The sequence below is a fragment of the Scyliorhinus canicula genome, chromosome 6, assembly GCF_902713615.1.
Source record: "Scyliorhinus canicula chromosome 6, sScyCan1.1, whole genome shotgun sequence".
Taxonomy (NCBI): Eukaryota; Metazoa; Chordata; class Chondrichthyes; order Carcharhiniformes; family Scyliorhinidae; genus Scyliorhinus; species Scyliorhinus canicula.
This window is the reverse complement of record NC_052151.1, coordinates 205,345,745-205,364,206: the sequence shown is the minus strand read 5'-3', so window position 1 is coordinate 205,364,206 and position 18,462 is coordinate 205,345,745. Positions and strand designations below refer to the sequence as shown.

General features: G+C 42.2%; 1 protein-coding gene across 5 annotated transcripts in view; it reads right to left on the bottom strand.

The window, feature by feature from the left end:
* LOC119967822 (beta-1,3-galactosyl-O-glycosyl-glycoprotein beta-1,6-N-acetylglucosaminyltransferase 3-like) overlaps nucleotides 1-18,462 on the bottom strand; it is a 41,490-nt gene that overhangs the window by 15,306 nt on the left and 7,722 nt on the right. For 3 of the 5 annotated variants that reach the window (XM_038800844.1, XM_038800845.1, XM_038800843.1), the window contains one exon: nucleotides 2,881-3,045. The exons of the other annotated variants lie outside the window; for them this stretch is intronic. The gene's annotated coding sequence lies outside the window, so the exon portion shown is untranslated. The remainder of the gene's footprint in view (nucleotides 1-2,880; nucleotides 3,046-18,462) is intronic. 5 annotated transcript variants of the gene reach the window in all.

Genomic DNA, 18,462 nt, shown 5'->3' with positions numbered 1-18,462 from the left:
GACAAGCCAGGGAACTACAGACCAGTGAGTTTCACCTCAGTGGTTGGGAAATTACTGAAGACGATCCTGAAGCAGAGAACCGATATCCAGTTGCAGAGGCATGGTTTGATCAAGGATAGCCAGCATGCCTTCACCAGAGAGATGTCATGCTGAACAAATTTGACTGCAGTTTGGAGCATGTAACCAAGTGTGTAGATGAGGGTACTGTAATTGATGTAGTTTACATGGATTTCAGCAACGCCTTTGACAAGGTCCCACATGGCAGACTTCTTAAGAAGGCAATAGCACATAGGACACAGGGTGATGTGATAAGATGGATTCATAAGTGGCTTAGCGGTGATCATAGAAGGCTGCCTTAGTCACTAGTGGCAAACCACAGGGATCCGTGTTGGGCCCCCTATTGTTTGTAATTTATATAAGTGACACGGACGACTCTGTGGAGGTAGGATCAGTAAGTGTTTTGATGTCACAAATATTGGCCGCATGGTGAACAGTGAGCTTGAATGTCTTGGATTACAGGATAGTATGGATGGGGTGGTCAAAAGCGTGGATAATGGAATTTAACCCTGAAATGTGTGAGGTGATATATTTTGGAAGAAATAATTTGACGGGAAGTATACTATGAAAGAGCGGACACTGGGTGGTTCCGAAGAAGAAACGGACCTTGGCGTGTTTGTCCATAGATCTCCGAAGGCAGGAGGGCAGATTAATAGGATGGTGAAAAAGGCATAAGGAACAGTCGCTTTTTCAATCGGGGCAGGAAGGTCATGATGGTGCTGTATAAAATGATGGCGAGGCCACATATGGAGTACTGTGAGCAATTCGGGTCGCCGCATTATAGGAAGGATGTAATTGCACTACAGGGACTGCAGAGTACATTCATCAGAATGTTGCCTGGGATGGAACATTTAAGTTATAAAGAGAGGTTCAACAAGCTGGGATTGTTTTCTCTGGAGCAGAGAGGACTGAGCAGTGACCTGATTGAGGTGTGGCGTGTACAGGGAGGATAGAGAGTAGGAGTTCCCCTTAGTTGAAGGGTCAATTGGGAGGGGGCACAAGCTCACATTGAGTGTATTGGAGGCTTAAGGGGGATTTGAGGAAAAACGTTTTTAACCTGAGAGTGGTGACGTTCTGGAATGCACTGCCTGGGAGCCTAGTAGAGGCGAGAAAATCCTTTTAAAAGTACCTGTTTTGAGTACTTGGCACGTCAAAACATTAAAAGGCTATGGGCCAACTGCTGGAAACTGGGATTAGGTGGGCGGTTCAGAGCCTTTCATGTGTTGGTGCAGATTCGATGGGTCGAAGGGTCTCTTCTGCACTGTAGCATTTAGGGATTCTGGTGCATATGACTAGTCGTATGCCAACCAATTAAATGAGCATGCGGCAGACAAAGCTCAGCGAAAACACAGCCAACAGGTGTCATCTATGCACTGCAGCCTCGACGTGAGTGGTGGATGTTTAAACAACTATCTGGAGGAGAAAGCCCGACAAATATTCCCATCCACATTGATATAGAGCCCTGAAAATCAGTGCAAAATATTCGCAGCTGTAAATGTCAGGTAGATGATCTAATTAGGCCTCGTCCTTATGGCCCCAGCATCAAGATTCCGATCTTCAATTAGTTCTATTTTATCCACGTGATAGGAAGAAACACCTGAAGACAAAGAGTATCAAAACAATTATGAATCCTGACAAAATGCCGGCACTGGTGCTGAAGATTTGTGCGCCAGAATTGGCTGTGTCTCTAGCCACACGGTTCCAGTTACTGCACCATTGGCATCTACTTGGAAATGTGGCAAGTAGCCCGGGTACGACCTGTCCACGAAGAGCATGACAAAGCAAACCCGGACAATTACCGCTCCATTCGTCCACAACAGTAAAGTGATAAAATGTGTTCTCAACTAACAATTACACAGTTCACTGCCGCGCAGGTCCAGCTCTATCAGAGTCAATCATCTCGTCACTCAATTACGTTGTCAGTCCAAGTATGGACAGAACAGCCAAACCCCAGAGGTGAGGAGAATGCATTTAACCGAGTTTGTAATTATGGAGCTCGAGTAACTCTGAACTCAATAGTTCTTGTGGGGGGACGTGTGACTGGTTGGAGGCGTAGTAAGCACAAAGGGAAATTATGTAGTTCTTTAACGTAATTCATAGCAAGGCATCACTGCAGTAATTCCTCAGCGCACTTCCCTAAACCCAATTATCTCCAACTATATTATCAGTGATCTACCGTCCATCATCAGGTAAGAAATCGTGATGTCGCCGTTGACTGCCGATATTTCAGTATTATTGCATCAGATAATTGAGGCAAAAAGGCGGAAAACCACTGAACTGGCGCGTAATGTCGCTCACCGTCCCTGGTTTTAGAATCATTGATGTTGAGAGAAAGTAAAGCTGTGATTAGTTTACACGTACTGAAAATACTCCAGAGCTGCTGGTCACAGATGTGTGCTGATCTTTAAATTTTGGCTCCACATGGCGATGAATGAATTGACTTGTTAGGTTTAGTTTCTCAGCTCAATCTCCCATTTGATTTGTCATCAGATAGAAGACGTTTCACTATTCAGATATGATAGTGTTTCTGTGAATTCAGCTCCAACTAATAAAGTGATACGTGTCCTTCTTACGAGCTGAAGACGGAAGAGACGATTTTCAAATCCTTCTATTCTGAAATACGACACGGTTCACATGCAATGGACTTTTGAAACAGAAACTGCTCTCATTTCACATTCCTTTGCAACGTTTCATGCTGGATAATTGTGCTCGGTGGTCAGGCTCTTGCAGCCACATTCCCACAGAAAATCCGGCGTCAATTGTATAATTTCTGTAGCGTTTACAGGAAAAATGTTTATCGGAACAAATGCGACGTTCTCTTACCTTTCCCCTCAGTCGATGAAGAAAAACATCTTGAATCGGAAGGATTCTCTCTGGTTGGTTCCCTCACTATTCTGTACTGGTTGATCTGCTATTGTTCCCCATCCTCCAATCCCTGTTTACTCCCAGTTGATTCCGTACTCCTCACTCCAACATTAAGAGGGGAATCTAATTATAACAAGACAGAAACGGTGAGATAAATTGGCAGCCTGAAGTATAACATCCCACCATTCTTAGTCTCTGTCCGCCACATTTACCACATGGTCCCAAACCCCTTGTCGCCTTGCGCTTCCGCTTCTGTCTTCCATTCGTTGTGTATCTTCCTGTTTCTGGTTGTTCCCTGCCTATTTCATCCAGTGTGTATGCTATTTGAGTTCACGATCTGATTCGCTATTAATCTAACTTTCCTCCCCATTGTTTCCTCTCTATCTGCCTCAACCTTTTGTCACCCTCTATGTTCGGTCAGTCCCTTTTTCTCGATCTCTCTCCTTCCTGTCTCTTGTCTAACCAAAACTGCTGTTCCTTCCCTATTCCATCTAATTTGTCTACTTGTGCATCCATAATCTTTTTTTCTATCTTTCACTTTCTCCGTCATTTGTCATCCTTTCTTTCTTTCTTTATTTCGTTCTTTCTTTCTTTCTTTCTTTCTTTCTTTCTTTCTTTCTTTCTTTCTTTCTTTCTTTCTTTCTTTCTTTCTTTCTTTCTTTCTTTCTTTCTTTCTTTCTATCTATCTATCTATCTATCTATCTATCTATCTATCTATCTATCTATCTATCTATCTATCTATCTATCTATCTATCTATCTATCTATCTATCTATCTATCTATCTATCTATCTATCTATCTATCTATCTATCTATCTATCTATCTATCTATCTATCTATCTATCTATCTATCTATCTATCTATCTATCTATCTATCTATCTATCTATCTATCTATCTATCTATCTATCTATCTATCTATCTATCTATCTATCTATCTATCTATCTATCTATCTATCTATCTATCTATCTATCTATCTATCTATCTATCTATCTATCTATCTATCTATCTATCTATCTATCTATCTATCTATCTATCCGTCTCTATTTATCAAACTCTTTTGCATTTCCATCAGGATTTCTCTAGATACGCCTCGCCAGATCTCTCTCCCCCTTTCAGTCACTGTGTTCTCAATTCTCTGCCCACATCTGTATCGTTTAATCTTTTCCCTCTTTTATTTCCACATTCCGCTCCACTTCTGTATTCTCCAACTGTCTCTCTCCCTGGTTTCGCACTTTCTGCATCTCCCTACCTTCTCAATTCGTCTCTCACTCCCTCTACATCTGTCTTATTGAAAGTTACCGATTCGCCGCCTACAACCCGATCCGTCACCTGCCACATCTGCTTCTTTCTCACGGTGTTTTCCTGACGCGTCTGTTCCTCTTTCACCCGATTAACCTCTCTGCCTTTTGTTTCTACGTCTATATATCTCACACAAGTGCGCGTTTCTATCTGTTTACCAGCAACCTGTTTCCCCATCATATGCCTCCGCTTATCTCTCCTCCTCTCTTTATCGTTTTGTCTCTTCTGTCGCTCAGGCTCGTTTTGATTCTTCCCCCCCCCCCCCCCCAGCCACTCTCCCCGCCTCCTCCCAGGCTCGTATTTGTGATCACATGTTTCTCTCTAGCCTCCCATCCATCTGAGTCCCGAGCATCACAAAGCAAACAGAACCGAAGCCCAGGGGTGGGGGGGGGGGGGGAATTATGCGGGGGAGGTTGGCAAGGGAGGGCAGGGGGCGGGGAGGGGGCGAGAGGGAGGGGGTGGAAGGGACCATAGTCCGAGCCAGAGGGCGAAGAAATATATATACATTTCAGAAAAGGAAGGACAGGATAAACCTTTCTGCTCAATAAAGTAAGTGAACGCAGTTAAGAAAAACTTAGATAACTGATTAGAAATGTGGAAAATGGCAATAAAAAGATTTTTTTTAAAAGGTTACGAAGAGAGGTTGTATAGACTGTTGTTTTCATTGGATCAGTGATGGCTGACGGGCGGTCTGATCCAGAAGTAGAAGATTATGAGGGGCATGGACAGGGTGGATAGGGAGCAGCTGTTCCCTTACTTGAAGAGTCAGTCAACTAAGGGAACACAAGTTCAAGATGAATGGCAAGAGGCGATGTGAAGAAAAGCCTGTTTCCTCAGATCGTGGTGACAGTCTGGGTTTCACCGTCTGGGAGAGCCGGGCTGCCTTATATCCTTTAGAAAGTACATGGGTGAGCACTGGTACGTCATAACATTCAAGGCAATGGACCAAGTGCTGGCACATGTGATTGGGTAGGTAGGTCGGGAGTATTGCATGTATCGATGCAGTCAACGGGCCAATGGTTTCTACTGTGTTGTATTTTCTGTGATACTAATATATCTTCTTTTTCGCAAATAACGAAAGCACGATTTTTAAAATATCTTAACAGTCTCTTTTTTCATCACAATTCAAGTTCTTCCCAGCCAACTCACCAGCCATAGTTAGTCTCTCCATAAAATCTGAAACATAATCCAACAATGTGTTCTCCGTATTCTGACTCATCAATTTCAACTTGATCATTTAAGTAAGGGTATGGATAGGGCAGCACGGTAGAATTGTGGATAGCACAATCGCTTCACAGCTCCAGGGTCCCAGGTTCGATTCTGGCTTGGGTCACTGTCTGTGCAGAGTCTGCACATCCCCCCGTGTGTGCGTGGGTTTCCTCCGGGTGCTGCGGTTTCCTCCCATAGTCCAAATATTTGCAAATTAGGTGGATTGGACATGATAAATTGCCCTTCGTATCCAAAATTGCCCTTAGTTGGGTTGGGTGGGGTTACTGGGTTATGGGGATAGGGTGGATGTGCTCTTTCCAGGAGCCGGTGCAGACTCGATGGGCCGAATGGCCTCCTTCTGCACTGTAACTTCACCTCATGCGCAGAAATCAATTCAAATGGACTAAATTTACTTCACTCATTAAGTGCATCCCGAACTGAAAATAGTACAAATGGAATTTCTTTGTCCCAAACCTTTGGATAATTCTGATTATATATAGAATCCCTACAGATAGAAGGCTATTCGGTCCATTGTCTGCAATGACCCTCGCTGGCGCAGCGAGACAGCAGTGCTAACCACTGTGCGCCCGTAGTGTCCCCTATGCCCTCAACAGGGTATTCAAACATTGATGCCACCTTTCTAACGCTCCCTGTGCTTCTGGATGATACACAGTGTATTTGATTTGCTTTACTCCTAAGATATCTATCACCTCACTGAATAAAGTCTGCATAATATTGGAACCTTGATCTGATTAGATCTTTCTTGGCACTCAGTATCAGGTTAACAACATAGCTAGCTCGTTTAAAATGCTCTTATCTTGGGAAGTGGTCCCACGCAATCAATTAAGAACTGAGTTAAATGCGCCTCAAATGCCACAATGGGTATTAAGGGTGCTAGTTTGATTACCGCCTTAGGATTTTCTGATGCCAGCAGTGCGTGACACGTGCAACAACATTCAAAAATATCCTTATGCAGTCCATGCCAGTAAAAATGTTTTTTGTATTTTTGCTTGAGTTTTCCTTACTGCTAAGTGATACCCCACGAGAACATCATGAGCTTCCCGCAAAGCCGCATTTCTACAGCCCACTGGATAAACAACTACTCATTTCTCATCTATCTGAATATGTAAACATCTTCACTTCTTCATTCATTTTTTTTCTTTTTTTCTTAAATTTATGGTACCCAATCGTTTTTCCAATTAACGGACAATTTAGCGTGGCCAATCCACCTACCCTGCACATCTTTGGGTTGTGAGGGCGAAACCCACGCAAACACGGGGAGAATGTGCAAACTTTCACGGACAGTGACCCAGAGCAGGGATTGAACCTGAGGCATGAGGCAGCCGTGCTAACCCACTGCGCCACCGTGCTGCCCAATCACTTCTTCATTAATGCATAGTTTCTAATGTAATAACATTCCGACATACAACGATATTCTCCTTCTGCATATTCTTTCTAACACAAGTTTTATCTCTGAATCCATATATTATAGTTCCACCAACTTTCCTGAACTAAAGATATCCGTTTGATCCTCCACCTGCTCTTGGTATTTACCAAACATCTGGTCAATGATTGTTTCTGATAACTAAAACTCCGAATCTGAATCCTTTTTCCTTGGTTTCTCTTCCTCCTATCTCAGTATTTGTGCTTTCTGATCTTGTTTCGTTACAATCTGAAAAGCACTCGAATGATTGTTTCCTGCAACAGCTCTGTTATTTGACTTCCTCTAGCTTTTCAACCATAGCAAGCATTAATCCCGCCTGTGAACCAGCTACGTAATTATAATTATACGTAATTATACAGTATAAACTGTACCCCTGAAAAGTATAACTTTTCTATTACTCCAACCACTACTTCGCCATCTTTCACTAGACACTCTAATCTTACCATACCTAATGGTACACTGCTCCTTTCGCCATTAACTGTACATATTATTAACTTTTCTGGCAATACATATCTCCTTATCTCTCAATTTAGCGATTGGCTTCCTCCTGCATCCCTTAAGATCGTAACCTTCTTACATATTGCACCTTGTACACACGAGTAAACCTAGCCTCAAAATTAATAAGCGGGATTCTCCGGTCCGCCAGCCACGTTTTCCTGGGTGGCGATCCTTCGCCAGCAGCGTGATTCTCCATTCCCGCCAACCGCCAATAGGATTTCCCACTGTGGCCACCCATGCCGCCGAGAAACCCTTGGGCGTGGGTACGCTGTCGGCCCAATGGAGAATTCCGCCGGCAGAATCCTGCTGGAAATCATTAAAAAACACCTGGAACATGCTTTTCGACCAACCAATGAACAGGCTCGACACTCTGCTGCATCCCTTGAGTTGCAGCCATGATTTCTATTGCCACTTTAATATACTCCAATGGCTTGTCTTTTTTAACAATACTGTCTTCCTAGTACTTTTCTTAAGCAACCAGCACTGCGACATTGTGTGATCTACTTTATTTCCATGAAGACATTTACGTTTTCTTATCGTTATTCCACTCTCACAAGTTTCCTTTGTACCCTGAGGCAAACTCTCCTTACTATCTCCAACTGCATCCCTTTGCCTGGACTCCTCTTGAATTGCTCAGTTCCCCACTTTCTATCCTCCACAGACTGAAATTGATTTCGAATAGCAGGACTTTGATTTGTGAACTAATTCATAAACATCTGACATTTCTGCTGCCAGTCCAACAGTTTTAACCTTTTGGTCTTGCACATGGGTTCTCAATTCTGCGGGCAGTTAACCTTTAAATTCTGTGGGCTTCGGGCACTAGTTCATTTGCACTTTATATGTTTTTTCTTCTCATGATAATTCCTTCCTTCTGATAGTGATGCAAACACATCACAAGGTAAACCTAACAACTTTTTTTGAACCAACAATACCCACACGGTCTTCGCCCACTTCAGGTGTTGAACCACTTTCTAAACTTAGATAAAAAAATAGAAGTCTTCCACATCTTTCCCGTCAACCCTTGGGAGTGCACGAATATATTTCAAAATTCCTCCCCTAGGCTTCTGACTAGGAGCTGTTTCTCCTTCCTCTAGACTTTCTATGTATCTTGCCTTTCACTGCAACAATAATTTGGACGATGACGTGGATGATGCAAAGTTAGGTGGAATTTCAGACAGCCTAAACGATAGCATAAAATTACGGTGATATTCACAGACGAGGTGACTACAAAATTGTGGCAGATGGAATTTAATGTAAGTATGTGTGAGGTTATCCGTTTTGGACATGGAAATTACAGAGTAGAATACTTTATAAATGGAAAAAGGCTTAGTACAGTGAATGTCCAAAGGGAGACGGGGGTTCAGGTACACAGCTCCTTAAAATGCCAAGGACAATTGCAGGAAATAATCAAAAAAGGCGACAGCAATGGTAGCTTTTAATACCAGAGAATTAGAATATAAAGGCTATACAAAACCCTGGCCAGACCCCACTTGGTGTCCCGTGAGCAGTTCTGGGCACCACACCTTTGGAAAGATGTTTTGGCCTTCGAGGAAGAGCAATGTTGGTTTACAAAAGGGATATCTTGATTACAGTGGTTACGTTATGAGGAGTGATGACTCACATTAGACATGTTTTCGCTAGAATTTACAAGATAATAATAATGTTTATTTGTGTCACAAGTAGGCTTACATTAACATTGCAATGAAGTTACTGTGAAATGCCCTAAGAAATGATCTGATTGAGGTTTTGAAGATATTAACAGGGAAAGACAGGGTGAATAAAGATCAACTGTTTCCACTGGTTGGATTCTCAGACTAGGGCGCACACTCTAAAAACTAGAGCCAGACTGTTCAGGGGAAGGTGTTAGGAAGAACCAATTTATTCACATGGTGGTAGAGGTTTGGAACTCTCTCCCAAAAGCAGAAGTTGTAGATAGATCAGTTGTTAATTTAAAATCTGAGATAGATTTTTGTTTAGCATATATATTAAAGGATATGGGCAAAAGGCAGGTATATGAAGTTAGGTCCGAGATAGCCACAATCTCTTTGAATGGAGGGAGAAGTTCGAGGGGAAGAATGGCCTACTCCTGTTCCTATTCCTAAGTTCACATTTTCCTTTCCTTTCCAACTACATCACCTTCATTTCCATTTGTGAAGTTCAAATTGTCTCTCTTTACTCTTCTCTCCTTCAAATGCCTTTTTTCTCTTTCGCTCACTCTGTCTCTCTCTCTCTCTTTACCTTGAGCACAACTCACGCTCACAGGTCAAATGGCAATTATGAATTCAGCTATCACTCAGTGGCTTACAGATTTATGCACACAGCCCTGGGAGAGAAGATTCCAAAGATGTGCAGGTTAGGTGGAATGTCTATTCCAAATTGCCCTTAGTGTCCAAAAAGGTTAGGTTGGGTTCGGGGATAAAAAGGGGATGGGGCGGAGGTGTGGGGTTTAGGTAGGGTGCTCCTTCTAATGGCCGGTGCAGACTCGATGGGCTGAATGGCGTCTTTCTGCACTGTAAATTCTATGATTCTATATTGCTATGATTGCAGAAGTCAGTCTGAGAAGCATACATCATTTCGTAAGAAACCAGAACAGAATTCCCACAATAAAACAAAAATAACAGACACTGGGCAGGGCTGAAAAACGAAATTAAAACGAACCCAGTTCCTCCCATGAGTGACATCAGTCCACCTAACTGTTAACTCCATTAATCACCGTTTAAGCAAACGGGATAAGATAGTAACTCTTGCTTGTGTAAAATAGTACGAGGGAAAGACTTAGGGAATTTGAGGTACAACATCAAATTGGAATTGAAATAATTCACATTGTGTACAGTTCAATTAATTTGGTATTAATTTACATTCCAGTGAAAGGAAAGTGCAGATGACAACGTAACACTTTATTCTTGGAAATATTTGTAACCTTGTCTCGGAACCTTTTTTAAGATAATTGACTTTGAGAGTCTGGCCACTACCTGAAGTATTAGGACTACAAAAGGTGAGGTGAGCAAAGGCTTCAAGATATTTTCATAAGATCACCTGAGACTCAAGAATGTGTTGTCATGATGTCGAGATACACTGCAAAAGAGTGGAGATGCGTTACGTGTGAAATAATAGAATATGTGGAAAATTAGTTCAAAAATGGGCTGGTTACAAGGTCCGGAGCTACTTCAACAAATGCAGTGAAAACAGATCTCAGTCCTTTCATGGGGCTGTTTAGCACACTGGCTTTGAACGCAGACTTAGGCGGGCCAGCAGAACGGTTCAATTCCTGTACCACCCTCTCCGAACAAGCACCGGAAGGTGGCGACTAGGCGCTTTTCACAGTAACTTCATTTGAAGCCTATTGTAACAATAAGCGATTTTCATTTTCAACCACCTGAACGGTCTGAAATGGTCAATGTGGTCAATACAGTGAGTACTCCATCGCGAAATTGTCTTCAAAGCGATCAGAATGATATTATATACCGGCCAACCTGGCAAGGGAGTCACAGTAAAATTAATTTTGGATTCGACAAATTAAGGTTTGGAAGTGATGGTACAGAGTCAGAAATATCCACAAACAGAATACCGTTTTAAAGATAGAGAGAACTGGGGACCTTTTAAATTAATTTTATTCGAATTGGAAGTTAAATCATGAATGCTGATATGTAAAGAACTTGGAATTGGCAGAACTGTTGTGAGGAATCTTATTGATTGAGGTAATCTGTAGGTGTGGTATATCACTGCCAATAGATAGGGACCAAGGGTCACATTTCACCAGAACATTTTCAATCAAATGTAACATTATTTGGCATCATAGACAAACGTTACACCATCCACATCCACAGTCTTCTGGAATGGTGGAGAGAAGGAGCAGAACTGTTAAAGCAAATGTGAAATGTTGTATACAGATGACCCCATTCAATGTTCTAACAAGCTACCACAGTGAAAGATGAAAGAAAAGGCAAATGAAATAAATGGCACCATATTACTCAGTTAAAACATATGAAAGAGTAAGTAATGCACTTTGTTTGGTTACATATCTGTATCCGGATCCACAACCTGATGTAGACGGAAGACCATATGAGGAAAGGCTGAAGGACTTGAGGCTGTTTTCGTTAGAGAGAAGAAGGTTAAGAGGGGACTTAATTGAGGCATACAAGATGATCAGAGGATTAGATAGGGTGGACATCGAGAGCCTTTTTCCTCGGATGGTGATGTCTAGCACGAGGGGACATAGCTTTAAATTCAGGGGAGATAGATATAGGACAGGTGTCGGAGGTGGGTTCTTTACTCAGAGAGTAGTAAGGGCGTGGAATGCCCTGCCTGCAACAGTAGTGGACTCGCCAACACTAAACGCATTCAAATGGCATATGGACGATAAGGGAATAGTGTAGAGCGACTTTAGAAGGGTTTCACAGGACGGTGCAACATCGTGGGCCGAAGGGCCTGTACTGCACTGTAATGTTCTATGTTCTATGTTCTATGTCTGCCTGGACCTTTCCTCAAGATCAATTGCTTGCGAACAGGAAGTAAGTCCCGGAACCAATGCCACCTCCCAATTTCAATGTGACTGGACCAACTTTAGCAATTTCACAGGATGTTATTGCAACTATGGTGACAGTTCTGTATATTGTAAAAACAATGATTAGAACAAAGATGGAGCATCTATCTGGTACTGTGATGTTCAGAATGTGTGGAAGCCAACTTGTGGGTTCACTTTAGATCATCGCTCACCAACTTGCAAACTGGGTTAGCACAATTGAAGTAATGAGGTCAAATCTCAATAAGGGTACATACGCCAAGGAGTCTATTCCAACACTACCAATGGCTTGTGGATGAAGCATAGGCACAGATATGCTGCATGGCAAAAACTACTTGTTGCTTCAAAACCAATCAATTAACTGTGATTGGAGGTTATACTCCCGCAGCCACTCGCAATGTCACTGAGCTGATAATACATTGCGGAATGCAGTAGCAAAGTTTGAAGGCCGATCGTTCAGCTGGGACATCCCACAGACCCTCTGCCCTAAAATTTAAAATACATAATAGAAAGAACTACCACTCTCATGATCACCTTATATAAATACAACAAAACAATGAGGATAGAGAGAAGGGAATTAGAAATTCAGGGGCTTGACGTCGGTGGGAAACTATTTTATATGTAAGCCAGCGCACCAGGTTGAGAACCTGGCCAATATTGGGTTTTTTTGGTGGAAGTATCAACAACTCTTGTGATAAAACTTGGGAGTTTTAATAATGGGAGATAAGAAAATGGCTGAGGAACTGAACAGATTTTTTGGGTCGGTCTTCACAGTGGAAGACACAAATAACATGCCAGTGACTGATCGAAATGAGGCTATGACAGGTGAGGACCATGAGAGGATTGTTATCACTAAGGAGGTAGTGATGGGCAAGCTAATGGGGCTAAAGGTAGACAAGTCTCCTGGCCCTGATGGAATGCATCCCAGAGTGCTAAAAGAGATGGCTAGGGAAATTGCAGATGCACTAGTGATGATTTACCATAATTCACTAGACTCTGGGGTGGTCCCGGTGGATTGGAAATTAGCAAACGTGACACTACTGTTTAAAAAAGGAGGTAGGCAGAGAGTGGGAAATTATAGGCCAGTGAACTTAACTTCGGTAGTAGGGAAGATGCTGGAATCTATCATCAAGGAAGGAATAGCGAGGCATCTGGATAGAAATTGTCCCATTGGGCAGACAGAGCATGGGCTCATAAAGGGCAGGTCGTGCCGAACTAATTTAGTGGAACATTTTGAGGACGTTACCAGTGCAGTAGATAACGGGGAGCCAATGGGTGTGGTATATCTGGATTTCCAGAAATCCTTTGACAAGGTGCCACACAAAAAGTTGCTGCATAAGATAAAGATGCATGGCATTAAGGGTAAAGTAGTAGCATGGATAGAGGATTGATTAATTAATAGAAAGCAAAGAGTGGGGATTAATGGGTGTTTCTATGGTTGGCAATCAGTAGCTAGTGGTGTCCCTCAGGGATCCGTCTTGGGCCCAGAATTGTCCACAATTTACAGAGATGATTTGGATTTGGGGACCAAGGGCAATCTGTCCAAGTTTGCAGATGGCACTAAGACGAGTGGTAAAGCGAAAAGTGCAGAGGATACTGGGTCTGCAGAGGGATTAGGGTCTGGCAGATGGAATACAATGTTGACAAATGTGAGGTTATCCATTTTGGTAGGAATAACAGCAAACGGAATTATTATTTAAACGATAAAATATTAAAGCATGCTGCTGTGAAGAGATACCTGGGCGTGCTGATGCATGAGTCACAGAAAGTTGGTTTACAGGTGCAACACATGATTAAGAAGGCAAATGGAATTTTGTCCTTCATTGCTAGAGGGATGGAGTTTAAGACTAGGGAGGTTATGCTGCAATTGTATAAGGAGTTAGTGAGGCCACACCTGGAGTATTGTGTTCAGTTTTGGTCTCCTTACTTGAGAAAGGACGTACTGGCACTGGAGGGTGTGCAGAGGAGATTCACTAGCTGAAGGGGTTGAAATACGAGGAGAGGTTGAGTAGACTTGGACTGTACTCGTTGGAATTTAGAAGGATGAGGGGGGATCTTATAGAAACATATAAAATTATGAATGGTATAGATAGGATAGATGTGGGCAGGTTATTTCCACTGGCGGGTGAAAGCAGAACTAGGGGGCATAGCCTCAAAATAAGGGGAAGTAGATTTAGGACTGAGTTTAGGAGGAACTTCTTCACCCAAAGGGTTGTGAATCTTTGGAATTCTTTGCCCAGTGAAGCAGTTGAGGCTCCTTCATTAATGTTTTTAAGGTAAAGATAGATAGTTTTTTGAAGAATAAATGGATTAAGGGTTATGGTGTTCGGGCCGAAAGTAGAGCTAAGTCCACAAAAGATCAGCCATGATCTCATTGAATGGCGGAGCAGGCTCGAGGGGCCAGATGGCCTACTCCCGCTCCTAGTTCTTATGTTCTTATGTTCTTAGTACTTATAATCTGCTCCTTGAGACGTCTTAAACGAAGACTTCAGAGATGCACTACTGAACAGAACGGGACTGCTAGTAAAGTCAGGAAGTAATAACAAACCGACGTGAGGCAGCAAATGCCCAGATCTTTTGAGCCTCAAATTGGAGAATGCGTAAGTGAATTGATATGACGTGAATAGATTTAGTTTAGTGCAATAATCAATCAATATACTATTATATGATTTTGATCAAACTTGCAGTCAATTTTAGTTTTGGCACCATGTGTCTATTTTTATCATCACCTGACAGGACATTGCATCTTGGGATTTTGGTCCGAATTAAATTAACTATGGCTGAGAAAATCAGGCATTACTCCTGAAGCGGCGCATGTTGTAAATTACTGTTGGAGTTTGCAGCCTTCAAGATTGAATGGGCAGCTCACATTTGATATCAGCACAATGGGTTGGAGGAATTTATGGGTTGAAGGGAGGGAGGTATATGAGCAAACGTTCCTTGTATGAGACTAGCTCACAGGTTTTCAGAAAAGGCAATTACCGTTAATTTTGTGTGAGAGTTAAACTTTGTGACAGTATGTGACTAGTGGTAATAGTATAATTCTTTCGATCGTTATTATTCAACACTATGAATTAACAATCTGGATATGGATACTGGTTTAGAACGTCACATTATGAACAGTGACTATTGCTATGCACGGATTTGAGGTCAAATTGGTATCCAGAACTCAGGAAATTGATCTAGATTTGTCTTTCTTTGTTATTCTTTCATTTTACATAATTCTGGAAGCTTTTACAGTCCGCTTTTTTGTGACTTACTCATTTATTCTCATACTCTACTTTCCCCTGTTAATGACTGTCTTGTTCCTTCATTGCCAAACACCGTATGTCTCCCGATTCTCAGCCTTGCTATTTTTGTGAGATAACTTTATGTGGCTCCTCTTTTTATTGATGTCAATCATTAATTTGAATTATAAACAAGGCTTGGGCACATTTGTTGTTGTGTATTTCCAGAGGAAATGAATGCATATCTGTTAGGAACATATGAATTACGAGTTGAAGTAGGCAATTCAGCCCTTCGAGCCTGCTGCGCCATTTCATCAGATCATGGTCGATCTCTCCTGGTCTCAAATCCACCCCCTAACTGTCCTCCATATCCCTTTAACCCATTTTTAAAAATCAGATCTATATGTATCTCCTTGAAGCCATTTAATGACAGACTCTAACGCACTATTAGGAGCGACTTCCACAAATTCAACGCCCTTTTCGAGAACTAGTTTTTCCTCATCTCAGTTCTAAATCTACCGTCTGTCAACCTCTATCTTTGACCTCTCGTTTTAAATTTCCCCACAAGAGGTAACATTTGTCTATGTTAACTTTATCAATCCCGTTCAGTATTTTTTCACTCCGATCAGTTATAAATATGCCACATCCACAGGTTCCCCATTATCCATCTCGCTGGTTACGTTGTCAAAGAACTCAAGCAAGTTTGCCAAGCATGATTTACCCTTCATAAAACCATACTGACAATGGTGAATTGAGTTTTGTCTTTCGAAATGTTCAGTCATCGCCTCCTTCATGATTGATTCCAGCACTTCCCCACCACAGAGGTCAAGCTAACCCGTCTATAGTTTCCTATTTTTTGCCTTTCTCCCTTTTTGAATAGCGGTATCGTATTAGTGTGCTTCCAATACACCGGGACCCTTCCAGAATCCAGGAAATTCTGACAAATCATAACCAATGCATCAACTATTACCCCTGCCACCTCCCTTAATACCCCAGGGTGCAGGTGATCAGTTCCAGGAGACCTATCTGCCTTTAATCCCATTAGTTTATTCAATAATGTCTCCCGAATGATGGGTATTACACCAACATCCTCTGCATTAACTGAGGTTTGGTGGACATATTTATTATCCTCTACTGTGAAGACAGAGGCAAAATATTGATTCGGTGCCTCCGCCATTTCCGTGTTCCCACTATCACCTGACCAGTGCCATCCTCTAAAGTGCCAACATTTACATTAGCTATTCTCTTCTTCATATACTTATGAAAGCTTTAGGCATCAGTGTTTATGTTTTCTGCTAGTTTCTTTTCATCTCAGCTCTTTGATTTTATTTCTGGTAGCCTTTTTCTGAACCTAGAAGCATTCCCAATTCTGCAGCTGACCACTAATCTTTGCGGCATGGTATGCCCGAGATGTTCCCTTTATGTCTTCCTTGTCTTCCTTGTTTCGCAATGGAACGTTTTTCTCCCTTTTAAAATCCCTCTTCCTCTCAGGAGTATATTTTAATTGAGAGGTATTTAATATCTCCCTGAACATCCGTCATTGTTGCTCAATTGTCCCACCCACAATTTATTTCCGCCCAGTCTATTTTGATCAACTCGTTTCTCAGGTCTGCGTAAGTAGCTCTGCCCAGCGCTAAAACTGTCAGATTGCACTGTCTTCTCCCGCTCAATCTGAATTTGAAATTCTAGGATTTGGTGAACGCTCCTTCCGAGATGATCCTTAATGGCAAGTCTATTTATCAACCATTCTTCGTTAAATAATACTGAATCTAAAATACCATACTCCCTGATTGGTACCATAATATATTGCTCTAAGAACCAATCTCTCATACACCCTATGAAAACTCCCTCGAGGGAGTTCCCTTGCCAATTTGATTAAACCAGTCAATATGCATGTTCAAATCACCCACGATTACCGTTGTGCCTTTCTCATAAGCCCTCGTTATCTATTGGTTGATACTAGGCCTCACTTTGGAAGTACTGCCCGGGGTGCTTTAAATTAATCCTATCAGGGTGTTTTTCCTATCTTGTTCTTTTATTTCCACACAGATCGATTCAACATTTTAGCCCTTCGTGCCAATATCATTTAATACAGCCGTGGCGTCATCATTAACCAATAAAGCAACTGCACCTTCTGTCCCATCCAGTCTATCCTTTTGGAATGCTAAGTACCCTTGGATATTCAACTCCCAGTCCTGGTCCCCCTACAACCATGTTTGAGTAATCCTCATCAAAGCATACACATTTGTCTCTATGTTTGCCGTCAGCGCATTGACCTAATTCCAATTACTGGGAGAATTTAGGGTCAAGGTTATCAAATATACCCTACTGACTTGTCTTTGCCTTGCAGGATTTTCTTGTGCAGTATTCGTTTCACGTATTCTGGCTTCTTTTATTAATCTCTGATAACACTCAGTCTCATCCCCAACTTTCCTTCCCACAGCTACCTTACATTTTTACTTTTACGTTTCCTTTCTCCTCCATAGTCATTAGACTGTTCATCCTATGAAGCTCTCCCTTCTGTTCCCATGCTGACCTGACGCCTTGGTTCCCATTAACCATTATACTTATTTTAGTTTTACCTTTCTCTTCGCTTTGCCAAATATTTGTTATCTTAAAGTCCTTGTGAACATCCTCGTTATCCTTTTCATTAGAACACTGGTCCAAGATTGGGTCAGGTGGAGACCGTACTAATGGTATAGAACCCTGCTGTTCCAATGCTGGTGCCAGTGCCCCATGAAGAGAAACCCCTCTTTCCCGCGCCACTCCCTAATTTTCTCATCCCTATGCCAATTTACACATGGCTCGAATATTAATTCAGAGATTATAACGCTTGAGAACCGGTTCTTTTATTTTGTTCCTAGTTCTTTATAATCCCAAACCAGGTCCTCTTTCCTAGTGTTGCCCATTTTGTTTGTCCGAGCGTGGACCACAACAACCGAATCCTCTCCCTTCCATTCCTTTCAAGCTAGATAGAGCTGCCCCTCACCCTGGCAGGCAACACAACATGCAGGACTCTGGGTCCTGCTTCCAAAGGATGCTATCAATTGCTCGAATTAGAGAATCCCCTATCACATGTCTTTTGCTCCCCCCGCTTGAATGGGCTCCTGTACCATGGTGCCGAGGTCATCTAGCTCATCCCCCTTACAATCATTTTCCTCACCCACATAGGGAGCAAGTACATCGTACCTTTTGGATAAGGTCAAGAACTGAGTCTCCTCCATTTCTGAATTCAGGATCCCTCAAACTGCTTCAGTACGAGTCACACCCTGCTGTTCCTGACCACTGCCCCAATTTGAGGTACTTAATCTACGGTGTGTGACTGCCTCCTGAAACAAATC